The following is a 21,320-nucleotide window of genomic DNA, read 5'->3' as shown; positions in this document are numbered from 1 at the left end:
GCCTGCCATGAAAATCATTAGATAGAGTCCAGTAGATGTAGAAGTTGACCATAAACTATTTCTACCCAAAACAATATTTCCTTTTTTGAGAATGTTTACCTGTGCAAAGGCTAAAGATAAAAAATCTAGAGCTTTCTTCCTATAGAAAGACTGTTTCACATTTATTTATATCAATTCTACCTTGTTATTTTCATATGCGATACATGTTTTAACTTAAGACACAAAACGTTGAAAATGAACTAATGTCACTATTGCAGCGATCATTTCTGCTTTAACATTTCAATACATTTCACAAGAAAGGATGCTGAATACCGCAGTATTTGTGACAGTGTTCTTGGTGATGATGAAAGTTGTGTGAATCTTTGGGGGAAAAGGCATGAGAGGCATAATTGAAGTGAGCAAGGAAAGACATGACAATTTGCATGAGAGACTTATCCCAAGAAAAACTATGTACAAAGTTGTTTGGGGGGGAAAGAGGAAATGTCATGTGATCATATGTTACACTCAGAAGTTCCATGGTTCAAAGAAAACTGTTTATTATGTGGAAAGTTATCAGAAAGGAAGAACAGAAAAGGGAGGGCCCATTTGTTATTGGTATCAGAACCATGCAAATAAGATAAACACTCAAAGAATTTTGTAACATAAGAGGAGATACATAGAGTGCCCTCATCCAGACACATCTGCTTGGAAAATGAATTTGCCACAGAGTGAAAGAGTGGAGCTGGTAGTGCCGCCTTGTGGTCCATAGCTCAGGAGAGTCCCTCCAGCCACATTCTCCAGCTGTAGCAAATGTCAAATTGGGAGAATGGTCAGTGGGCCACTCTGGTATGACGTGGTGGCATGAGGAGGGACTCCTGGAGGAGGGCAATGAAGAAGTATGCAATTCACTGCTCAACCTACTCTGCCTCATCCCACCTGGCCCTGCCACTGTAAGTGGCAAATAGATTGCAAAGACAACCAGAGCCCAGATAGTCAGGATCTGACTATCTGATGCACACTGTGTGTGCAGGCTCTCAGCCAGAGATGTGTTCCACATTGTTCCTCCAAGTGATTGACTTAAACCCAACTGGTCTCAGATACACATACACTACACTAACATTCATATGTACAGAATCAGTGATTGTGCACGGATGTGTCTGTTGTTGCTTTCAATCAGAGTCTGTGAATAAAAGCAATTCAAGTAGAAAATTTCTGTCTTACAGAGTTTAAGAAGATTATACAACTTGGAAGATTTGATCTTTTGATGTTATATTTGGAGCCACTGGGAATTTTAAGAATGTATTGAGGAAGTCCTGGAGCTGGTGTGTGTGGGTAATACTGTGGGTCATATAATGACAGGCAAAGCATACTCACATGCTATCCATGGCCAATTACTGGTATCAACAGCAGGAAGTGTTCTCCGTATAACAGAAGTACACTACAATGCTCGTGATGTGGGAACCACCAGAGGACACACAGTGTCTTCATCTTCAGACATCAACAAACATGCCACAGCAAAGACCAGTGAATCCACTGGAATCTCCTGAATCAAGTGAAGCAATGGAGAATGACAACCCAGCAATCAAGTAACTTTTCTTACTTTTTGAGAAATCCTTTAACACCAGTGGAGCAGATAAATTCTTGAGTAGTTTTACAAATTTTATCAAAAGGTTTGAAGAGACTAAAAACACTCTAAGAAGAACAGTATACCTTTGGATTAGGCAGAAGAACAGTATATGCTTGGATTGTGTGCGCCTTTGCCTGGTTGATATAACAAAGGCATTTATATGGGCAGAAATGCCTGGAAACTGGAAATTACATTTGCAGCGTTGAACAAATTTTTCATTTTTGCAAGTTCTAGACACAATAATTATGCCAAATGTGGCAGATCATACATTCAGCAAATGCTAGAACTTGAGAGTCCAGTATCCAGAAGTAGACAAAGCATTCTAGGAGATTAAGAATTCAGAACAAAATGTGGGCTGGAGTATGGTCTGGTCCGATATGTTCATAAAGCAAGTGCTCATAAGATCATCAAAAAACTTAGGAGGACTGATATATGGGTAGATGTGGGGATGATGGAAAGTCAATGAGCTCTATAGATTGTGAAGTACATTAAGGAACTATCTACAGAGAGCTTAACACTGCAGTTCCAACGGCTGATGCTACTATATTCCACCTGGACAGGGTTCACTTCCAGTGTTTGGTATGGAAAACACTTGGAGTTTATAAAGTGTTTCCAGAACAATGGCAACATTTACATGGATATTTCCATCCAATAGCCACACACACAAAAGAACCAGCACCAGAGAAATTACTAAAGACAGTTCGCTATACCTGCCAAATCACAGTTGACACAATGTGCAGTCAGAGATGTACATGGTATTGTTTACACTGTAGTTTGCAAGCACAGCATTGATAGCAAATGCGTTACCAATTTTTACCAATGAGGGAAATGCCTAAGCAGTAATGTTGGTAGTGAAAAACCAATGCATTATGTATATTCTCATCCACTGCTTCAATGTCAAGATTTGCACATAATAGGCCCTAATGACTATTTCACCATGTAATTTAATGACCATATTGACACATCACCCATATCTGCCTATATCATCTCTTATTAGATATACAGTGGATAGCTTGATGTTTCATGTTGAATACTTTTTTGACAGTTCTCTTATGATAAAGGCAATTTATGTTTGAGTTTCATTGAAGTATTATATAAAAAACAAATAAGGTCACCATTTTTTCAGGCCCACTTTATAGTTTTTGGATATTTAATGTAGAATACTATCCTGAACAAAGTAGGAGTGGAATAATTTTGGGTGTAATTCATTTACGGTTAAGCCTTGTCTGCACATTAGGTCTACTGGACTAATAACTATCTCAGATGTCTACAGCATTTACCTTTTGAAGATTGACTGGTCCACTTGTCCAACTCACTCCCAAACATTACCCAGGAGCCCTCCTGGCCTTGGATCAGACTGGAGGGCCAGCTAAGCCACAGTAGAGAAGCTGTGGAAAGCATATTGCCTTTGAACTGGAACGCTCCATTTGCCTATTATGGCTAATAGTCATTATAGACCTACTCTGCACAAACTTGTCTAATCCCCTTTTAAAACCATCTAAACCAGTGGTCATCGTGACCTCTTGCAGCAGCATATTCCATGAGCTAGGTAACAGTCCTATACTCACTGACTCAAGAACAAGCTTCACTCAATAAAGTAGGACTTAATTCTAAACAAACATACAACAATTGTACTGTTCATATGTGTTGTGAGCAGAAGTACTTTATTTTGCCTGTCCTAAACCTACTGCCATTCATTTTTATGGGTAACTCTGAATTCTATTATAAAAGAGGGAGAGAAGAACCCTATTTTCTGTAAACCATGCATACTTTTATAAACCTCTATCATGTCCAATCCTTTAATACCCTTCCCTTTTCTCTTTTTTTCTTGTTTGGACAATTATATCCCAATTTAATAAGCTGATATTTTGAGCAATATATGAAGATGTAATCCATGCCTGTAATCCCTTCATGTTAGCCAACCATGGTTTCCCCTTTTATCTGAACAGAGAAACTAGAGTTATACATTTCAAAACAAGCCAGGATATTAAACACTTGGTTTAATAGCTTGTTTTATTCTTAAGCTATTAACCATAGTTTTTTGGATCGGACAAAATGGAAAAGTACGGCTAACAAGAGATTTCCTAATTTGTTTGCCAGCTCATGAGAAGGAGCTGAATGCTTGGGCAGAAGACTCATTCATATCTCAGCTTATTAAACCAGATATGTTCGTTTGAATGCAGTCTGCATCGGTTTCCAGAAAATCCGACAAGGTTGAGACATCTATGCTCTACTTCTGGTTCTCATGGATCATAATGATGGTGCTAGACAGGCTGCCTTTCTTCTGTTAGTGTATTCGCCAGGAAACAGCACAATGCTTCAAGACATAGCAGTCAGAAAAGAATGACTCACAAGATGTTGGTTCACTTTGAGAAAAGAGTACAATGCCACTGCTGACACACACACGGCCGATACTATTGGAACAGAGAATTTGCCACAGAGATACAGAGAGCATAAGTGCTCAGAGGCAAGTCTAATAAGCATGAGTCCTAAGCAACTCCTTTAACTGACCCTCCTAGCAAGCATGTTACAATGCTATGTAACGGGGTGTACAACTCATTGCTCGTAAGAATTGAGGTACATTAAACTTTGCTGCAAATCCCTCACTACATTACACCAAGTCCAAGCTTAGCCTCACAGCTTCTCATTCTTGAGTAGCTCCTTGTACCAAGCCAAAAGGATCCCCTTCCCACAGCACTTGCTCTCAGGCCTAAGGTCCCATAAGCTTAACAAGGCTGAATCCCGACTCGTATATTCCAGCCTGGCAGGTCTACTGCCTCTTATCTTTAGCTTCAGGTAGCTTTTCTTTAATTAATAGCATTTCTGTGTCAATGGCGGAAACTTTACGCCCAGAATGAATGGCCCTCTCTCATTAGATCCACTGCTGTCATGATATATTCAAGCTGTGGAGTATGATTCATTTGCTCTTCGGTGCATGGGCTTCTTTCTTTCTCTTAGTGGGGGGAGGTTTTAGAATGAGTGACTCATATTTGCCAAAGTTGACATGAGACTCTGTTGATATTGAAATGCCTTTGTCAGGACAAGCCTTCAGAAAGGTGATGTTCCCACTCAGGAGCTTTTTCCTCGTTAAAGAAATTGCATCTTAACAAGGAAGGAAGGAGATTGAGCAGGATGGGAACAGCTGTCTCTCTTTTGCAAGCCCTATTCATGCTGATCAGTGGAGGTCTGAAGCCAGTTGATTCACCCATGCAAAAGCTGGATACAGATTCTGCATATATTTTCTGATCCCAGCTAATAAACCACTGGGTGGGATGTGGGTGGGATGGGATCTCAGAGCCTTCCAGGTAATACTCAGATGGGCTTATGATACCATCTTAGGTAGAGACTAACATTGCTGAATATTCACCTATGCCTAGATATTTACAACTGCTGTCAACTCCTAATGAAAAGCATCAGAACCATGAAGCATCACAAGATGATGTGATGGTAAGCCAGCTACAACCCTAATTGGACAGAGGCCTTGCTATTTCCATGCTATCTCCACGCCCTGGTAACCACCTGTGTAGACTACTGCAACGTGTTTTACGTGAGGCTGCATTAGTCCAACAAATTCAGTTGCAAAAATGCTGACTGGGACTGTGTGAATTTGGAATTCAGCTTGAGAATTCTGTTATAGGATGTGTCCGCAGAAGGATAATCCCATTCTACAGCAGTAATGCTACCACCTTCCCAACCAACGATTACCATTCCACTAAAACAGGGATGAGAACCCTGTGGCCCTCTAGACATTGTTGGACTCCAACTCCCACTAATACCAGAAGACATGGCCAGGAATGATGGGAGTTGGAGTCTAACATCTGAAGGGCTACATGTTCCCCACCCTTGCACTAAAAGCTACAATACAGAGGGACTCTTTCTTTGTCTATGTGCTCACCCCAGCACCTCCAAAGCATAGCATGGAACACAATACTCTCCCAAGCATTTAATGTCCTATTCACATGTTAGCAAGCACCCCTGAGAAAACAAATGAAAGTACAACAATGGATAGTTACTTGCTGTTTCTAGAAGTAGTTACCTGTTCTGTAAATTGACTTAAATCTGCTAGATCTCATCCCATTTGCAAGGACAAAGGGGTTTAATATCCATATCATCCTCCCTTCCAGTCACTCCAAGTATCCCTAAACAGGTCAGACTAACAGCATTTTTTGGTTAACTCACACTTGCACCTCTCAGTCCTTGGGCCATCCTTTAAGGGAGTCATTACCACAGCACACTCCTGGCTGGCTCAAAAGATCATTGGCCCCTAATCTCTTGTAAGATATCCAGTACATAATCTGATCCAGAGACCAAAAGTGGTTACATTCATCACAGGAAATCCAATCCCAGTTGCAGCCCTTTCATCAGCATTTAAAACATCCCATGATGAGTCCTCTACCTTTGTTCCTTCTTGAAAAGTATGTGCTCTAGGCATCCCTGAGTCTACCCTAGCATCAAACAAACACAAAAACAAAAAACATTCCAGGCATGCGATTCTCGCCCCATTAAATGATGAAAGTCCTAAAATAAAATCCTTACTACAACAGCAGATAACAGTCTGGAATTAGTTCCTAACACACGGAGAGAAAGAGGATGCACAGCATTGGAAAAGTGCCACAGATTCTTATTAGATTCTGCATGTGTACCACTGAAAAAATAGACACCAAAATAGATTTTGGTTGTTTGCCCCAAATGCCAATTACGGAGTAACGAAGTGCAGAACATTTCCCCCCAAAAAACATACCACCTGGCATTTATCTGGAATCAGATGTTTAATACCCATTAACCCTACCATAGTATTCTTGCAACTTATTTGATTCCCTGGCCTTTGACTTTCTTTCCCCATCTGGATGTGAACTAATATAGTTTCTGCAAACTCACACGCTCCCCTATCATAAGCAGAACAGCTGTTAATCCTTTGCAAAGTAATGGCGTACTGGTTAGCTCCCCTCCAGTGTACTCTTAAAATATAATTGAACTACACTGAGGAATACATCCTAGGTACACTGCACATCCAAACGACTGTGCCTCCTTTAGTCCTTGAGGCAGCATAACAGCTCTGTACCAATCCCATTTGAAAAGAGATGTAGCTCAGTTCTGCTTTGCTAAATCTTATTTGGCAATGTGTCTAAACACATGCAAACTTAATTAGTTCAGGGGGAGCCTCAGCATTTGTAGTGATGGATAAAAGTAAACGGGGAAATGAGACGAGTCAGGGCTGGCAGCAAGCGCTCTCTCACTCAAGCTCAAGCCATGTTCTCTGACACGCAGCTAATCGGATGTGATGCCACTACGGCTGTCGCAGCCAATCTTCACTGCGATAAAGTGACGGGCTGTTCACTAACAGGTAGCTGCTGAAACCCTCACCGCCATGAAGCTGGAATCACAAGATCTCCCCCCCCCCCAACTTGGCACCAGCAATGCCGAATGAACAGCCTAACCATCAGCCTCTGAAGCTATTGTGTAAAATAAAAAAGGAAATGGAGAGGGGAAATGAGCCATTCATAGCATCTTGAGAAGCTAGAGCTGTCTTTTCTCCCACCTGGATGAAAATGCATGCAAAATGAATGATGTTAACAGACTCAAAAATGCTCTGCAGTGTCTCCTGCTGGCCACCAAACCTTAAATCCTTCTTACAGGGAGAAAAAAATCCCCATTATGGCCTTTTCCCTTATAGGTACAAAGACCTGTAAGTATATTTTTTTGTCAAGTCCCATTTGGCAGGATTTCCTACACGTAAGCACCACAGACAGAAGTTATAATACTCCATTGAATAAGATTACACAACTCCTCAGCCTGGTCTGTTGCTCAACTGTTTTTAAGAAACTGTTTTGTTTTCTGGCATCCAACATAAAATAAGACCTGCTACCATTTTAAACTATTGCTTCTTATTCTGTATTTAATGGATTCTTTTCTCTACAACAGCCTTTTTTTCACATTCTATTTGCAAACGGCAAATGGACCCTCATCAAAGCTAGTTTCACTCAGCTTCTGTGCATTTATGCATTCCAAGTTCTTTATCATTTTGATGCTCACTTTCTAATCCTCTCCTGTTTGTTTGTATTCTTCTTAAAATGCAACGACCAAAACTGGACAAGTTGCCCCAGTGGAGCAGTATTATTAGCTTCCATCCTGGACAGAATGCAATGAATTTCGGAGAAAATACTACCAGCAAGTTGGGCATTTGATAACCAGAACATGAGATTCCAGCAATCAGACTAAATGACTAAAAACCATATACCTGTACATAGGTTAATTTATTTGTCTTGGTTACTCTGGCAATTTTGAGGGTGTATGTGTACAATTTGAGACTTTTTCTGTGAAGACTGGAATGATGAAGAAATATAGCAATGCCTCTGGAGACAACAGGCACATGCTGGCAAAGCACAAAATGTCCTCCTTATGGAGCAGGAGAATTGAGCATCAACCATACAAATTCCTCACCCACCCCAAGAACACAGCCTACAACATGTTTAATCTAAGGATCAATTAGCCATTTGCAGGGGCATCCACTTACATGTGAGCAGCTTACTTTCTAGAGTGGGGGTGGGCAACACTTGGGCTGCACGCGCCTCCCATCCCTTTTTGTGCCCCCACTGCCCCCAAATTGGCACTGCTGAATTGTGGCAACATACAGCCATAGCAAGTGGGGAAAGCTGCATTTTTGCTAAAGCATGTCAGGGATTGTGCACGTTTTAAAGTGAAAATGCAGGCTTTTTTCCCTCACCCCCACAACAATTTCAGTGGGGAGGGGGGGAATCAGGCCCTGGACCCTGCAAAGCTGCCCACACCTGATGTAGAGGCTTGACCTGCTCATCTGCATTTCACATTTGAGGCCAGATGTTAAGAAAGGAAATAAGTGGGTCACGTGGAAAAAAATATGACATAATTACACATCCTTATAACTCATCCCCAGAGAAAATTTGACTATCAGCCCAGTAACAAAGAATGGAGGAGCGATGGCACTTGCAGGCATTCTTCAAATTGTTCCAAGTCAAAGTTTGAAAAAGAGAGTTAAACCCTGCTGAATCCCTGCAGCAACACCGCCAATCTATGTTGGCTTTTGCACATGACAATCTAACTCTAGATACGGCTCATATACAGATGTTTCTGTTAACACAAAAATTGAAAAAGCAATTATTTTGTCTGAAAGAACATCAGGCCTTTTCGTGCCAGTTCACTCCCCATTTTTCAGGTTAATGTTAATCAGGCCAACGAGTAAGCGTCCAAGGATTCTCTGAGCATGCTTCTTGTAAGGACAGGTTGCTTACCTGTAACTGTGGTTCTTCCGAGTGGTCATCTGTGCAGTCACACATATGGGCTCTGCACCTGCACGAAGCCCCGCTTCGGGAATTTTCTATTGCTAAGAGCCATTTTGGGTGGGAAACCCTCCTCTCTCTACTGCGCATGTGCAGGAGGGTTCCCGCCCAGATTCCCCAGTTCTTCTGAGACCTGAAGGCCTCATCTGAGGAATATAGACACCTGCAGGTATACCTGAAAAAACTGCTAGAAGTAACATTAGTAATACTTGATGGACACCAAGAGGGGAGTATGGTGGATGGGTTGTGTGACTGCACAGATGACCACTCGAAGAACCACAGTTACAGGTAAGCAACCTGTCCTTCTTCTTCATGGTCTCTGTGCATCACACATATGGGCGATTAGCAAGCTTTACTCACCAGAGGAGGGTTGGTGTCCTTAGGTGAATACAGATGACAACACTGCTCTACCAAAAGAGCAGTCGGATCTTGACCTGACATCCAGTTTGTAGTGTGACACAAACGTCACTGGTCAAGCCCATGTTGCTGCCCTGCATATTTCTGGAACAGTGATGCCACGATGAAAGGCAGATGATGTGGAGACAGCTCTAGTAGAATGCCCCTTGACTGACATCGGAGGGTCTAATTTCTGTAACTGGTAGGCCAGGATAATACATTGCACCAACCATGAAGAGAGTCTCTGAGATGACACTGGTAGGCCTTTTTTGTTCTGTCCATGACACACAAATAACCGATGTGACTGGCGGAAGGGAGCAGTGCGATCCTTATAGAAAGCCAAGGCCCTTCTGACATCTAATAAGTGTAACGTCTTTTCCAAGGTAGATGAAGGGGAAGGAAAAAAGGTTGGTAGGATGATGTCTTGGTTAACATGAAAACTGGAGGCAATTTTTGGTAAAAATTGAACATCAGGACGAAGTACCACCTTATCAAGGTGGAAAACCAGGTAAGGTTTGTCTATTCTTAATGCACATAGTTCACTGGCGCATCTTGCAGACGTAATTGGCACCAGAAAAACCACCTTCTAAGTAAGAAGACGTAAGTCAGTAGTTGCCAATGGCTCGAATGGTCTCATTGAAAGTGCATGCAGAAACACTGATAAACTCCATGACAGCGAAAAAGTCCTTACTGGTGGGTTTAAATTTAACAAACCCTTTAAAAAACGCTTAACAGTAGGATGGGGGGAAAACCTAAATCCATCAACGTAGTCATGAAAAGTAGAAATAGCTGCCAAATATACCTTTAAAGAGGAAACTTTCAGGCCTCTGTCAACTAAAACTAATAAAAAGGACAGGATCTGATGAACAGGGCAGCTTGAGGGTAAAAACCCTCGTTCAGAGGCAAAGGCAGTAAATGCAGACCATTTTCTGTTATAATTTTTCTGTCTTGACGGTTTCAGGGCTGTGTCCAAAACCGTTTGGATCTTGGTTGCCAAATCACTGTCCCTACTGAGGGGTCAGCCTCCACGCTGTCATATGTAGGGTGTCGAGCTCTGGGTGACATATTTGACCTTGATCCTGGAACAGAAGGTCCCGTCTCATTGGCAGCCGTATGAAGAGACCTTGTGACCTGTTCAGTAGGGTTGCGAACCAATTCTGTCTGGGCCACCAAGAGGTTAAGATTATGCAATAATAATTCTCGTTATCAGAGGGAATTAATAGGTATAGGAAATGATAGTTCCACTTGTGGAGGAATGCATCCCCTAGTGATTTTCTTCCCATCCCTGCTCTGCTTCAGAATTGGTGACATACTGTGTTGTTCCCCGTTGCAAACAGATCTATGTCCGGTTGTCCCCAGAGGTGGAATAGTTCCTTGATGACCTGAGGATGAATACGCCATTCGTGAACTATCAACGACTGTCTGCTGAGGGTGTCCGCCAGTGTGTTGGACAGCCCCGCTATATGAACTGCAGTGAGGAACACTCGACATCGAATGCACCATTCCCATATGTGTATGGTGAGTTTGGTTAAGGGCAGGGATTTCGTTCCCCCTTGCTTGTTGATATAGAACACGACTGTCGTGTTGTCTGAAGTCACTTCAACATGATGGTTGTGTATCTCGGTTTCGAATGCTTTGAGTGCTTTTTGGACTGCCAGCAGTTCGAGGTAGTTGATGTGCGCCCTTTTCTCCCTTGTTGACCAGAGCCCTTGTACTCTTAAGGAGATGGGCTCCCCATCCTGTGTACGAGGCATCCGTCGTGATCGACCTCGTTGGCATCGATGGTTTGAATGGTATTCCCTTCATCAAATTCTGTCGGTTCGTCCACCACTTCAAGGATTTGGTCACTGTCGGTGGTAAGGAGAGAAAGACGCGTCTGGCGTTCTTTAACGGGTTGAACACCTTGTTGAACCAGAGCTGCAAACGTCTCATCTTGAGCCTTGCAAATGGGACGACCATGGTGGTCGATGCCATCAGCCCTAGTAGTCTCTGTATTGCGTATGCCATGGTTCTTTGTTGTTTCATCAGGTCGTTTGCTAGGTTTTCTATGACATTGCCCTGTCGACTGGCAGGAATGCTTTGGTGGCGTATGAATCCAAAATTGCACCTATAAACTTTTTGGTTTTGGTTGGAAGGAGGGTTGACTTTTTTATGTTTATCAGAAGCCCTAGTTCCACCATGAGATCTTGTACGTAACGTATTGAAGGATATGCTTTGAATCTGCTACTAGGAGCCAGTCGTCGATGTAAGGGTGAATTTGTATTCCTTGACTTCTCAGGTGGGCACAGACCACTGCAATAGATTTTGTGAACACCCTGGGTCCTGTTGAAAGTCCGAATGGCAGGACGTGGAATTGAAAAGCACGCTGGCCGATGGCGAAGCGTAGGTATCGCTGGCTGTCCTGGTGAATGGCTATATAGAAATAAGCGTGCTTGAGGTCGATGGAGGCAAACCATGACTTCTCTGTGAGTAGTGGTAATATCGTGGGAAGGGAGACCATACGAAACCTCTTTGATGTTATGAAGGTATTGACCTCCCATAGGTCCAATATAGGGCGGATGTTCCCATCGGGTTTTGGAATGGTGAAATATCGGGAATAGAATCCCTTCATTAATTGTCTTTTTGGTACTGGCAGTATTGCTCCCTTCTCTAGAAGTGAGCGGACCTCCTGCTGAAGTGGCGTCGATGGTGTAGTTGTTCTCTGGACTCCCCAGGGTGGTAAAGAATTGAATTCTATTCTGTAGTCGTTTTCGAAGATGGAGAGCACCCACTTATCTGAAGTGATTCAATTCCATGCCTCCCTCGACGTCGAGAGACGGTCGCCGAAGGGGGTGCTCATGGTGATGCGAATAGGGGAGTCAAAGGCGTCGATTTTGTGTGTAGTCCAGTTTACGACGTTGAAACTTGGGTTTCAATGTCAGAAACTGCTTCTTTCCTTGCTGAGGTAGAGAAGGTTGTTTAAACGACTGACTGTCAGGTTGGAATCTTGTCGCGCTGAATCCCGATTGTCTATACCATTTTCTAGGCTTGAACTGTTGTTGAGTCGAGCCTATTCCCATCTTCCTTGCTGTAACCCTGGCCTTCTGAACATTATCCATGGCCTCGTCAGTTGTGGAGTTAAAAAGGCCTGTGCCATCAAAAGGAAGGCTCTCAATTCGAGTTCTGGCTTCTTGTGATAGACCTGCCGACCTCAGCCAGGTGTGCCTTCTAAGGGCCACTGCTCCTACCATAGTCTTTGTGCCACAATCAGCTTGATGTTTTGCTGTAGCTATCTGCTGATGTGCCATTCTAGTAGCTTCTCAGTGGAATACTCTTGCCAACTCCCTCTGATCATCTCCCAAGTTGTCACATAGTGACATCATCTTGTCCCACAAAAATAACTGGTATCTGGACATTGTTGTTTGGTAGTTTGACACCTTAAGGCTTAGGGACTCAGTTGAATAGAACCTACGGCCCATTAGGTCCAGACATCGACCTTTCTTGTCGACAGGTGCTGTATGTACCCTTTGTGAACGGCCTTGTGCCGACTCCACAATTACAGAGTTCGGTTGGGGATGTGTGAACAGGAACTCTGCTTCTTTGTCTAAAACTCTGTACATGTTGTCAAGTTGTTTTGACGATGGTTGTAGTGCTGCAGGGTTTTTCCAAGATTCTTTTACCACCCTAGTCAAGGTTGGTAAGAAGGGAATAGCGATGGGTGTTGTTGCTTCTGTATATATAGCGCCGAAGACCGGATCGACTAATTTTTCTATTGTTTGTCGAGTCTCTATGCCCAATGCTTGAGCCATTCTTTGAATGAGGTCTGCAAAGTGTCCCAGTCCCTTGGATGGGGAGACAGATCCCTGTGCTTCCACTATCGCATCTGGCGATGGTATTGACGGGGCAGCCGAAGTGCAAGAGGCCTAATCTGAACAGTAGTCTTCTCCTGCATCAGGAGATGAGGCTATTTGTACAGTCTGAATTCCTCCAGTTCGCTGCAGATCAGGAAGTGTTGCTTCTTGATGTTGAGCGGCGTGAGGTGCAGAATCTACTGACGTAATGGCTAGTGGAGCTGGTAGTGTCTCGCTGACCTCTTGTGGTGCTGAAACCGTGGCCGATGGTGTTTGTCTACGTCGAGGAGCTGATGCTCGAGTTTCTCGTTGATATCGATCGTGGACGTCGTGCCAATCCCTATAATAATAAGTAGGTCTCGGTGGAAGGGACCACTCTGATTGTCTTTCCCATTCCCTTACAGAAGATCGGGAGCATTATCGTCTTGAATAGTAGTAGCATTCACTATCCCGATATCGACTGTCGATGGAGTGGACTGAGTCAGGCGAATGGCAATATTCCGATTATGTTCGAAGGGCATTGGCGATCTTCGATAACCATGTCTGTGTTCTACATTAACTGGTAAGTGCCTTGGGGGTGAGCATCTGTTCGATCCCATTGCTGAGCGTCCTCGGTCCTTGCCCTGGAGGGATGTATTATCCCTAATTTCGCCTTCTGACAACGATTGGGTCGGTATCGGTTCGACCATCGACGTCGAAGGAGCGATGACTGTCGGAGCCGCTTGTATTGTCGATGGTGGGACAGGAGTGGACAGCGATAGTATAGTCGACATCGAAGCCTTATTCGTAGGGCGATCGTGCTTATGGGACGATTTTGCCTTCTTCTTTTGCTTCGCAAGGTCTGAGGACTTCGGAGTCCTTGCTTTCTTGGATAGCTTTTTTGCTACCGAAGCAGTCAGAGATCGCCCTGGTGTTGCAGGGGGATCCTAGTGGGGTCTGTCAGCCTGACTTATTGATGGCTCGACAGGAGCTGGAGGCACTAATGGCTCTTTTTGAGAAGCCATGGTTGGTTTATCTACCGCCCCAAGTGCTCAGTGCCCACAGCTCAGCCCGCAGTTTGTCCACCCGATGCCGCCTCGTCTGCTTCAAAGAGGCTTGGCAATGGGGGCCTTATGTCCTTCTCCAAGGCAAATGACACAGAAAATGTGGCTGTCTGAGGGTGGCAATTTCGTCCCACAATGGGCACACTTTTTTGAATGGGGCCTTGGGGCCCATGCGGTCCAGAATAAAGTGGAAGGATAGAGAATAAAGTGGAAGGATAGAGAATGAGGTAAAAAAAATAATTTTTTTTTAAGGAAAGAAAGAAGTAGAAGACGATGAAAAAAGGGGGAAAAGGATTGAAGATAGAGTAAAGAAGGTAGTCTTAGCTATTTTTGTTTGTTTGAGAGAGAAGTTCCCAATGAGGCTGTCACGATGAGAGTCGAAGAAGAACTGGGGAATCTGGGGGGGAACCCTCCTGCACATGTGCAGTAGAGAGGGGAGGGTTTCCCAGCCCAAATGGCTCTTAGCTACCGTATTTCTTCGATTCTAAGACGCACTTTTTTCCCTAAATAAACAGCTCTAAAAATGGACTGCGTCTTAGAATCGATGGCGTCTTAGAATCGAAGCAATACAGTAAGAGGAAAAGAGGAAGCTCCTGCAGCAGCCTCGAGCCATGCGAGCGAAGAGGAGCTGGTTGGGTAAGCGCCTGGTTTTTTGTTAGGCAAATTTATTCGTAAGTCCCATCGATTTCCATGGGACTTACTCGCATGTCGTTGTCCCATGGTGCACAGACAAGTAAAGAGCGGGACTGGAGAGTCAAGTTTACTCTTTGTTTCAACGCCCCCCCCCCTTCTTCCTGCGCAAATGGCAGTTTCTTCTCTCACAGAGGGAAAAAAGAAAAGGACACAACCATTAGAAGAAAGCGCGGAGGGGGGGGCAGGAAGTTGGCTGGGCGGTGAGGGAAGTATTTCTTTGATTCTAAGATGCCCTTTTTCCCCAAATAAACATCTCTAAAAATGGGGTGCGTCTTAGAATCGACGGCGTCTTAGAATCAAAGAAATACAGTATAAAAAATTCCTGAAGCAGGGCTTCGCGCAGGTGCAGAGCCCATATGTGTGATGCACAGAGACCACGAAGAAGAACTGAGAGAAATCCATGCCTGATTTAGAAAGCCAAGGGGCTGGATTGGAAAGCCAAGTGGTTGTGAGATTAGCATTGTCAAACCCACAAACATTTTCATGTGATATTACCATCAGCACTCTGCTAAGAGAAGCAAATACCAGTTCACACAAACCCCAATATTTTCTGTTTGTGTAGATATTACTGTGACATCTAGGGAGAGATGGCTTTTTGTGTACATGCACGCAATTAAGGCATATAATTAGTCATGCTACAGTTGCTTATTCAAGAGCCGCGAGAAGGGCATATGGCCCAGGCACGGAATGGATGGTTGACAAAATGTCCTCAACACTAACGTATGATATTTACAATTATTGAAATCATGTTAAATTAATGTTTAATTTTTATTTTGGAACAATAGGTCATTTCCCCCCTTAACATGGTTAAGAAAAAAGCCTCATACCAAGTGACTGGTAAGCTTGGTAAAGGCAGCTGGTGAAGGAGTGGCACCCTTGTCGCTTCACTTTGGCTCTGTGTCTGGTAGGAAAGAATCAATACTGGCCAGGCCTGAGCAGACTCTTCATATAACGGCTTCCAAACCAACTTTCCATAAAACAGGAGTGATCTATGTGAGCAGTGGGTATCAACAACAGTACATTTAAAGATTGACACCCATTCTTGACATGGTTTAGATCTTATTGAAACCACTTCTCCACTGTCTCACTATCCCTTTAGTTCTCCAAAAGTGTCAACAAGCATGTGCATAGGGTGTTCCAGTACACATTTTATACTTTGACTTTCAAAAACCTTTTGACCAAGTCCCTCACCAAAGGCTCCTGAGTAAACCTAGCAGTCATGGGATAAGAGGACCAGTCCTCTTATGGATCAGAAACCGGTTAAAGAACAAGTAGACAGTTCTCAAAATGAAAGAAGTGTGGGCCCCCACGGATCTGTATTGGGACCAATGCTTTTTAACTTGTTCATAAATGACCTAGAATTAGGGGGTGAGCAATGCCATGGCCAAGTTTGCTGGACTGCAAAGAGCTTCAAAGGATCTGTCCAAACTGAATTAATGGGCAATAAAATAACAAATGCAGTTCAGTGTTAAGTGTCAAATGATACACAGAGGGGTAAAAATTCCTAACTTCACAAGTTGTAGTGATGGCCATCAAATTAGATGGCTTTAAAAGGTGATGGTAAATTCATGAAGGATAAGGCTGTCCACGGCTACTAGTCAATATGTGACCTCCAGGATCAGAGACACCATGCTTATGAATATGAGTCACTGGGAACAACAATGGAAAGGGGCTATTGTTCTCATGTCCAGCTTTGGGGCTTTCCCCATAGGAATCCGTGGTTGGCCATTGAAGGAAGCAGGATCCTAGACCAGATTGTTGTGTCATCTAGCAGGGCTCTTCTTATATACTTAACCCCTCTACATCAGGGTATGCCAGCCATTTTGTGAAGCTCAATAATCTAATATTACAACAGACCAAGTTAGTTAGTTTCAAACATAGTGGAAATTCAGAAATCACCCCATCAGCTCCTTCAACTTTACATTTTGTTGCTGTTAACTGAAGTGTTCTAGCTGATCTTCCTATAAAAAATACCCACGCTAATCAGGCCCCAAACCATACAGGGCTTCCTAGATTAAAAGTATGCTAGCCTCAGGGATATTGCTTTTAATTTAACATTAATGCACAGAAGTCAGTATCCTTCCAGATGGAAGAAGGGAAGCCCCCATTTTAAATCTGATCAAAGGAGAAGTGTGTTATTCAGAATCAATATTTACCCTACACATGCAACCCTTCTCAAGCATGAAATGCAACTTTCCTTGATCTTCAAGCTAAATAGTCACCATTCTCAAAGAGAATAGTCTCTCAGACAGACTGCAATGTGGTTCAAGCCCACGAGAAATTGTTCTTGTTGTCATCTTGCATTCTGCCTGTTCATGATCAAGTTATACAGAATAACTTTCTACGCACTCTCTTGGCAGTGGCACATAATATGCCTGGAGCACTATTAAGAACAGAAATAGGCATCCCCTCCCTGAGAGCTCGTGTACATAAATCTGTCATTTGCCCTGTCCTGGACGGGGTTGCACTCTCCCTAAAGGATCGGGTCCGTAGTTTGGGGGTGCTCTTCGATCCAGAACTGTCACTTGAGGCACAGGTGAACTCAGTGGCAAAGAGCACCTTTTATCAGCTTAGGCTGATATACCAACTGCGCCCTTATCTGGACAGTGATAGCCTAGCTACAGTTATCCATGCTCTGATAACCTCTCGTTTGGATTACTGCAATGCGTTATACGTGGGGCTGCCTTTGAAAACGGTCCGGAAGCTTCAGCTGGTACAAAACAGGGCAGCCCGTTTACTAACAGGGACTGGCTGGCGAGATCACATTACGCCAGTCCTTTTACAACTTCATTGGCTGCCAGTCCAGGTCCGGGCCCGATTCAAAGTGCTGGTATTGACATTTAAAGCCCTAAACGGTTTGGGGCCAGGTTATTTGAAGGAACGCCTCCTCCCATATGTACCTACCCGGACCTTAAGATCATCTACAGGGGCCCTTCTCCGTGAGCCCCTGCCAAAGGAAGTGAGGCAGGTGGCTACTAGGAGGAGGGCTTTCTCCGCTGTGGCACCCCGGTTGTGGAATGAGCTCCCCAGAGAGGTCCGCCTGGCGCCTACACTGTACTCCTTTCGTCGCCAGCTGAAGACCTTTTTATTCACTCAGTATTTTAACACTTAATTTTAACTTAAATTTAAATTATACTGTTTTAACTCTGTATTTTAACCTTATATCAATTTTGCTGCGTGGTTTTATCCTGGTTGTGCTTTTTATATTGTATTTTGTATTTGTATTTTTAACTTGTTGGTTGTTTTATGATGATTTTAATTTTTGTGAACCGCCCAGAGAGCTTCGGCTATTGGGCGGTATAAAAATGTAATAAATAAATAAATAAATAAATAAATAAATAAATTCTTTATATGAAAAAACTCTGCCTGATGCCTGAGCAACACCTGGCAAAAATGTGCTTTTTGGACCTACAGGACAGGGAGGGATGGGTGCATACTGGTAGAAGTTTGATGTCATCCTATTCACCTCTCTCAGTCACAACCTTACACGCCCTACCTGTTCGCCAAATCCGTGATATAATATTCAGTAATGATATTGGGACCGACCTTGAACAGGTTAGGAAATGTAAGTTGGCCATCTCCCTGCTGCGTGGGATTGAAACCCAAGTATGTAGTGAAGACCCATGGACTTGCCAGGTGTGCTGAATCCCTGGAGCACAGATTAGAGATGTGACTGAAGGGTTACCGAAACTCATAAAGTCCACGGACACATACCCCTTTCTTCTCATCCATGTGGGAACAAATGATGTCACCAAGCAGCGCTACGAAGAACTCATTTCAGACTATGAAGCTCTGGGAAGGAAACTCAAGAACTTTGGGGCCCAGGTAGTTTTCTCATCCATCCTCCCGGTTCTTGGAAGAGGATTAGAAAGGGAAAGAAAAATACTCCGGATGAACGACTGGCTGCGAAGGTGGTGCCGACATGAGAATTTTGGATTCTGGGACCACAGGCTACGCTACTTGGAACATGGACTGCTGGAAAGGGATGGGTTGCACCTCACAAGGGCTGGAAAGAATGTGTTCGGCCACAGCATGAAGAACTTGATCAGGAGGGCTTTAAACAGAATCTTACGGGGGCAGGAGACGTAAACCTTGAGGCAACAATGGATGAAGGCCAAGGCACCACAGTACAGAGAACAGTCCATTTTTTTTTTTAATTTTTATTCATTTTCAACACTATATAAACATAGATAAACATTACCAAAATATAACTGAAACAAAACACAATAAGAAAAAGAAAAACATCAAATATCTGCTGCATACATATTGAATGATTGTTGAGTACAAATATCAAAAACTATTACATATACCTTATCATACTACAACATCTTCGTTCTTAACATAAAAGTGCACCCCCCACCTCGGGATCATTCTTGAGTCCAAAATCTAATCGTTTCTTCTGCTGGTGGTTTCCCACTTCCCTTAGTAAACACAAACACTAGGAACTGTTTCCAAATTCCTTCGAACTCATTTATTTTAGTTACGCCTTTTCTCCACTTAATATTACATGTCAGTTTATCATTAATGGCTATGTCCCATACTTCTTTGTACCATTCCTCAATAGAATATTCCCCTTGGATCTTCCAGTTCCTAGCTACCATCAGTCGTGCTGCAACCAACAAATTCGATATCAGCTCTATAGTTCCTTTTCCACACTTTATATCTTCAAATAGTGACAGCAATGCTATTTTTGGTGTTTGTTCTATTTTCATTCCCACTATTTCTTCAATTTCTGAGAACACCATCTTCCATAATCTTTGTACATATTTGCATTGCCACCACATATGTAAATACGTTCCTTTTTCCCCACAACCTCTCCAACAATTTGCTGAATGTTGATCACTTATCTTATTCAATCTAACCGGGGTTAGGTACCACCTCCATAGGATTTTAAAATAATTCTCCTTTATTCTTACTGATAAACTTCTCAACACTCTTTGTTTCCATAGTCCCTCCCAGCTCTGTCGCCCTATTTGTATCTTCAAATCTGATTCCCAAACCATTTTCTCTGTATTCTCTCTAAACTCCTTCTCTAACAATATTTTATATATTTCACTCATTAATCCTTTTGAAACTATACTCCCTCCTTTCCCTTCCTCCTTACTTACTACTAATTCTTCAAACCTCGTCATCTTTCTGCACATTCTATTATCTTTAATCCACTTTTTATTCCATTGCTCTAATTGACCATATTCTAGCCAAGATAGCTTCTTCTCCTTTAACAAATTTTCCATATCCTCTCTTGTTTTAATATCTCTTACCCAATCCTTTAATCTTATTTTATTTTTCTCTTTTAATATTTTACATAATCTACCCTTTAGATCCTCTGGGAAATTCTTTAACATTATTATCGGTGCTAAGGGAGAGTTGCTCGGAAGCAGCTTCCCTTTAAATTTACTCCAAATTTCCCATTGAGTCCTCAGGAGTGGATTATCTATACTTCCAACCCACTTTCTTCCTCCGTCTTTAAAAAAAACATTCTCCAAATTCATCTCTACCTTATTTATGGTTTTTTCTTCCATCCAATATAAATCTCCTACTCCCATAATTGCTTCTACAACATGTCTTAATCTATTTGCTACGTAGTATAATTTTATGTTTGGGAGACCCATTCCCCCCTTTTTTTGGCTTAGGTACCAATTATTTTTATTCACTCTTACTCTCTTTTCTCCATTACAATATTTATTAATAATATTTTGCCAACTTTTTATCTCGGTTTCTGATATTTTTATAGGTACCATTCTAAATACAAAATTAATTTTAGCTAATATCTTCATTTTTATTAAGGCTATTCTTCCGAACCAAGATAAATTTAATCTTTTATATTTCTCCAATTTCTCTAATACCTCTTTCTTTAACCTCGTTAAATTTTCCTTTTCAAGATTCTCTAAATTTTTTGTAATTTTAATTCCCAAATATTTAATCTCATTCTTAACTTTCAATTCCATTCCCTTAAATTCCCAATCCTTTTCTTCCTTCTTGGTATAGTTAAACAACATCATCTCTGATTTAGACCAATTTATTTTTAACCCTGTAATTTCCTCAAATTCCCTCAACTGATATTTAATTCTTTCTAACTTTCTTAATGGATTCTTAATGGTCAATAAAGTGTCATCCGCAAACATGTTTAACTTTATTTCCCTTACCTCTCCAATTCCTTCTAACTCTTCATCCTCCCTTAGTGCCTTCGCCAAAACTTCCATAACCATTACAAACAGGACCGGCGAGAGCGGACATCCTTGTCTTGTTCCTCTGGCTAGTCGTATCTTTTCAGTAAGTCCGTCATTTACCACCACTACCGCCGTATTTTGGGAATATAGCTGTTCTATTACATTTTTAAATTTATTTCCAAATCCCAATTTATCTATAATACTCTTTAGTGCCTGCCAGCTCACACAATCAAAAGCTTTAAAAATATCTAATGCCATAATACCTG

At 42.5% G+C, this 21,320-nt stretch overlaps 1 protein-coding gene across 1 annotated transcript in view; it reads right to left on the bottom strand.

Moving 5' to 3' along the window:
• Nucleotides 1-21,320, bottom strand: part of ERI3 (ERI1 exoribonuclease family member 3) — a 247,474-nt gene that overhangs the window by 167,334 nt on the left and 58,820 nt on the right. The window lies entirely within an intron of this gene.

The sequence above is a fragment of the Elgaria multicarinata genome, chromosome 1 (assembly GCF_023053635.1).
Source record: "Elgaria multicarinata webbii isolate HBS135686 ecotype San Diego chromosome 1, rElgMul1.1.pri, whole genome shotgun sequence".
Taxonomy (NCBI): domain Eukaryota; kingdom Metazoa; phylum Chordata; class Lepidosauria; order Squamata; family Anguidae; genus Elgaria; species Elgaria multicarinata.
This window is presented reverse-complemented; position numbering and strand designations above follow the sequence as displayed.